Here is a 6,323-nt window from a genome sequence, read left to right on the forward strand (position 1 = left end):
ACTGGAATTCCATCACCTCCACTAGCTTTGTTCATAGTGATGCTTTCTAGGCCCACTTGACTTCACATTCCAGGATGTCTGGCTCTAGGTGAGTGATCACACCATTGTGATTATCTGGGTCATGAAGATCTTTTTTGTACAGTTCTTCTGTGTATTCTTGCCATCTCTTCTTAATATCTTCTGCTTCTGTTAGGTCCATACCATTTCTGTCCTTTATTGAGCCCATCTTTGCATGAAATGTTCCTTTGGTATCTCTGATTTTCTTGAAGAGATCTCTAGTCTTTCCTATTCTGTTGTTTTCCTCTATTTCTTTGCATTGATCGCTGAAGAAGGCTTTCTTATCTCTCCTTGCTATTCTTTGGAACTCTGCATTCAGATGTTTATATCTTTCCTTTTCTTCTTTGCTTTTCGCCTCTCTTCTTTTCACAGCTATGCAAAGCATCTCATCACCTAAAGATAAACAGTGACAGAATTTTGCACTATTTTCCAGAGTCAGAGATAGATCTGCAGACATATAGGTAGATACATAGGGGTGTGTGTGTGTCTGTGTGTGTCTGCACACACACGCACCTGAGTTCCTATGTGTCTGAATGGCTGGATAGAGAGAAACAACCATGTTCAAAACAGACAAGCAAAACATATATATATACACACACACTCACACACACACACACACACACATACATACATCATGCATATATCCTTTCTTGGGGCAGGACACGAATGAGATTTTGAGTCAGAAAGGACAGTTTATTTAAATCCTTAACTCTCCACCTATTAACTGTTAGACTTTGGGCACTACTGTGTCTTCATTTGTAAACTGAGGATGATAATGTTCACCTTGTAAGACTGAAATTAAATGAAATCTATCATGTTTTCAAAATATAGTCCCTGATCAGCCACATCAGCATCATTAGGGAACTTGCTACAAATGCAAATTTTGAGGCCCTACCTGCAACCTTCACTAAACCTAGGATGATTCTGTGCAAAATAAAGCTTGAGAATCGCTGAAATGGAAAGCATAAAGCCTGGTTAGCACTCAGTTAATGTAGCTGCTAATAAATAATATTTAATTTCCTCTTTGTTCTTTATTATCCCCCAATCGAGTTTAATTCAATAACATTCATTGAGCTGAAAGTCAGTGCCAGACAGTCAATGGAGGGACAGAGTTCACAGCCCGCAGTCCCGCAGCATCTCTCCATGTCACATGTCTCAACATCAACCGAAAACTTTTTTTTTTTTTCCCAAACTCCTTTACAGACGGAAACTACTAAGGTTAAACCCCTTTTTCAAAACAGGCTCATGTGTGCTGGGTCTCCAGCAATGCTTTTAGGAGACCTTTCCATTAATGGCAGTGAGCATCACAACCCTCTCAAATGATAAAAACCAAGGGGCACCTTGGAGACCACATAGTTCAAACCTACCATTTCATGAGGACAAAGCTGAGGCCCAGGAATAGGAAGCTGCTGGCACAGGAAAATGAAAAAAGTGTTAGTTGCTCTGTCGAGTCCAACTCTCTGTGACCCCATGGACTGTAGCCCGCCAGGTTCTTCTACCCATGGGATTCTCCAGGCAAGAATACTGGAGTGGGTTGCCTTTCTCTTCTCCCGGGGATTTTCCCAACCAAGGCATCAAACCCAGGTCTCCTGCATTGCAGGCAGATTCTTCACCATCTGAGCCAGTTGGCCCAGGAAGAGGTCATCTGGCCCTGCTCCTGCCTTGGGACTCACACCCTGACTCACTGTGGTGGTATTCTGATAGATGACACCAGGCACTCCCACTGGCTCAGCGTGACTGATAAGAAATAGCCACTTGTCCTTGCCAATTATGAAAGTAACAGAGACATGCAAGAAAAACCTACATCAGATTTACCTTATTTCAAATGGGATATATAACAAACATTTAGATTATCCACTATGATTTATATACAGACAATACTCTGGGTGGCCCTATCTAGAAGCAAAGATTTGGACATAAAAGCCCCAGAAAGGCCTCTATGTTGAATCCCATCCCCCTAAATATATAGTGACAAAGAGCTGTTACTAAAGTAGAGCATTTCAAACAGCCAGAAATAAAGTAAGGATTCCATATGTGTTCATTTTTATTTTAAATGATTTTATGATAAAGGTAGAAATGTGTAGTGGGAAAAAAAGTCTCTCACAGTTGAACCAGAGAGAGAAGCATGGTTACTATTTTAGGAGAGACGAAGAAAAGGATCATGCTATATACAGAGCTCTATCCAACTTTTTTCATTTCTTTATTTTTAAACTTCTTTGAAAGTTTAAACAAATAAATTAAAAAACGCTGAACAAATATTTACTGGATGTCAATTGCCTATGACCAAAGAGTAATGATATTATTAACACACTTGACAGCTTATGGTCATGCAGTCCTAAGCAACTGGACGGTAAAAGTTCTTGGTCACAGCTCCTAATGGGGTCCTACTGGGGCTCCTACATTGGTCTTAACGGAGATCATTTACTCAGCTTGGCCACAGCGCTGCTTCTTGAAATTCTCGAGCCCCAAGGAATTCTCACACCCTCTGACTTCCTGTAACTGAGCACCAAGCACTGGCACACCTCTATCTAATACTCACAGTCCAGTATTTAAGTCTCTACTGCATAGCAAGATCCTTGAAGGCATAGCAAGACTGCATTCTTTTCACCTGTTTCACTTGGAAAAGACTCAGATTTTATCTGTTGGCGTCACAGTGAAATTTTCAACCTTTTCTTTTTTTTGCCATCAAGTCTGCTGCTGCTGCTGCTAAGTCACTTCAGTCGTGTCCGACTCTGTGTGACCCCATAGACGGCAGCCCACCAGGCTCTGGGAATCCCACCATCCCTGGGATTCTCCAGGCTACTGGAATACAATCATAGAAATAAAACTGCAACAAGATAGAGAAGGGTCAGTGAACATTCACTATTGCAGCATACAAAACAACTCAGATTAAAGCCCTGTCAATACCGTACAAATGAATCATGTCCTATATTATGATTAATATCAGTAACAGTAGGGACCTCCTTGGTGGTCCAATGACTAAGACTCCACACTCCCAATGGAGGGGACCTGGGTTCCAATCCTGATCGGGGAACTATATCCCACATGCTGCAACCAAAGAGTTCACATGCCACAACCAAAGAGCTTTCATATGGCATAACTACCGACTCCACATGCCACAAACTCGTGCTGCAATGAAGATCGAAGATACTACCTGCCAAAACCAACACCTGACCCAGCCAAATAAAACATATGTTTTAAATTGCCAAAATATCAGGCATCTTAAAATAAAAAAAGTAAACAGTAACATCTAACTGTGAGCAAGCACTATACTTCAAACACTTCCCATCCACTATTTTATTTATCTTCACCTACATGGCAGATGTTCCTATTGCACCCACTTTACACATGAAGAAACTGAGGTTGGAGGAAATTAAGTAATTTCTCCAAAATCACCCACCAGCAACAAAGGAGCTAGGACTCTAATTTTGCTCCAACTTTAAACCTTCCCATTTTTCCAGAGCCAATAAAATGTGAAAGCTCAGGAACACGTTCACATTGTAAACACTATTCAGAAAGCATCAAGGCTATGGTTTTTCCACTAGTCATGTATGGATGTGAGAGTTGGACTATAAAGAAAGCTGAGTGCAGAAGATTTGATGCTTTTGAACTATGGTGTTGGAGAAGATTCTTGAGAGTCTCTTGTACTGCAAGGAGATCAAACCAGTCCATCCTAAAGGAAATTAGTCCTGAATATTCATTGGAAGGACTGATGCTGAAACTGAAACTCCAGTACTTTGGCCATCTGATATGAAGAGCTGACTCATTTGAAAAGACCCTGATGCTGGGAAAGATCGAAGGTGGGAGGAGAAGGGGATGACAGAGGATGAGATGGTTGGATGGCATCACCGACTAGATGGACATGAGTTTGGGTAAACTCTGGGAGTTGGTGATGGACAGGGAGGCCTGGCGTGCTGCAGTCCATGGGGTCAGGGTCACAAAGACTTGGAGATGACTGAGTGACTGAACTGAACTAAACTGAATGTTATATCTTAGCACTAATTCTATCCAATCACCATACTTTTCTAAACACCAATAGCAGGATTAATTTCTTAGTCACTGAAATTTCCTTAGTACCTTCTGAATTATCCAGGGAAATCAAATTATGTCTTCAAGACATTGTATGACATACATTTTATCACTTTCCAACTTTTTTGAAAATTGGTGGTCTAAGGAAAATGGTCTAAGGAAAATTAGAGATACCAAGGGAACATTTCATGCAAAGATGGGCTCGATAAAGGACAGAAATGGTATGGACCTAACAGAAGCAGAAGATATTAAGAAGAGGTGGCAAGAATACACAGAAGAACTGTACAAAAAAGATATTCACGACCCAGATAATCATGATGGTGTGATCACTCACCTAGAGCCAGACATCCTGGAATGTGAAGTCAAGTGGGCCTTAGAAAGCATCACTACGAACAAAGCTAGTGGAGGTGATGGAATTCCAGTTGAGCTATTCCAAATCCTGAAAGATGATGCTGTGAAAGTGCTGCACTCAATATGCCAGCAAATTTGGAAAACTCAGCAGTGGCCACAGGACTGGAAAAGGTCAGTTTTCATTCCAGTCCCAAAGAAAGGCAATGCCAAAGAATGTTCAAACTACTGCACAACTGCACTCATCTCACACGCTAGTAAAGTAATGCTCAAAATTCTCCAAGCCAGGCTTCAGCAATATGTGAACCGTGAACTTCCAGATGTTCAAGCTGGTTTTAGAAAAGGCAGAGGAACCAGAGATCAAATTGCCAACATCCCGCTGGATCATGGAAAAAGCAAGAGAGTTCCAGAAAAACATCTTTTTCTGCTTTACTGACTATGCCAAAGCCTTTGACTGTGTGGATCACAATAAACTGTGGAAAATTCTGAAAGAGATGGGAATACCAGACCACCTGATCTGCCTCTTGAGAAATTTGTATGCAGCTCAGGAAGCAACAGTTAGAACTGGACATGGAACAACAGACTGGTTCCAGATAGGAAGAGGAGTACGTCAAGGCTGTATATGGTCACCCTGCTTATTTAACTTCTATGCAGAGTACATCATGAGAAACGCTGGACTGGAAGAAACACAAGCTGGAATCAAGATTGCCGGGAGAAATATCAATAATCTCAGATATGCAGATGACACCACCCTTATGGCAGAAAGTGAAGAGGAACTCAAAAGCCTCTTGATGAAAGTGAAAGTGGAGAGTGAAAAAGTTGGCTTAAAGCTCAACATTCAGAAAACGAAGATCATGGCATCCGGTCCCATCACTTCATGGGAAATAGATGGAGAAACAGTGGAAACAGTGTTAGACTTTATTTTTTTGGGCTCCAAAATCACTGCAGATGGTGACTGCTGCCATGAAATTAAAAGACGCTTACTCCTTGGAAGGAAAGTTATGACCAACCTAGATAGCATATTCAAAAGCAGAGACATTACTTTGCCAACAAAGGTCCGTCTAGTCAAGGCTATGGTTTTTCCTGTGGTCATGTATGGATGTGATAGTTGGACTGTGAAGAAGGCTGAGCGCCGAAGAATTGATGCTTTTGAACTGTGGTGTTGGAGAAGACTCTTGAGAGTCCCTTGGACTGCAAGGAGATCCAACCAGTCCATTCTGAAGGAGATCAGCCCTGGGGTTTCTTTGGAAGGAATGATGCTAAAGCTGAGACTCCAGTACTTTGGCCACCTCATTGGAAGAGTTGACTCATTGGAAAAGACTCTGATGCTGGGAGGGATTGGGGGCAAGAGGAGAAGGGGACGACAGAAGACGAGATGGCTGGATGGCATCACTGACTCGATGGACGTGAGTCTGAGTGATCTCTGGGAGTTGGTGATGGACAGGGAGGCCTGGCGTGCTGCGATTCATGGGGTCGCAAAGAGTCGGACACGACTGAGCGAGTGGACTGAACTGAACTGAAGGAAAATGAATTCAATTTTTAAAAACAGCACCACTTGCAGGTTTATAGATTTCATTATCTTAGACATTAGCATCTTAGAAATCACATGATCTATTATTAACCAAAATACTTTATTCTCATGCATTTTGATAACAGGAGGTTTCTTTATCAACCACTCCCTTAACTGAAAAAAGATGACTCTTTGGAACCCCTTAGAAGGAAATTTACAACTATTACATCTCTTGGCAGTTCTTTGGGCTGGGATACCAAGCTACCACATTATCTATTAAAATACTATGCTCCTTTAGAGCTGTGCACAGAAATTAGGATAAAAGTAAGAAAAACTTGTGGAGTGGAATCCATGTTTCTGCCCAGAAAATACTGGAGAG

This window comes from Bos indicus x Bos taurus, chromosome 22, assembly GCF_003369695.1.
Source record: "Bos indicus x Bos taurus breed Angus x Brahman F1 hybrid chromosome 22, Bos_hybrid_MaternalHap_v2.0, whole genome shotgun sequence".
Classification (NCBI taxonomy): domain Eukaryota; kingdom Metazoa; phylum Chordata; class Mammalia; order Artiodactyla; family Bovidae; genus Bos; species Bos indicus x Bos taurus.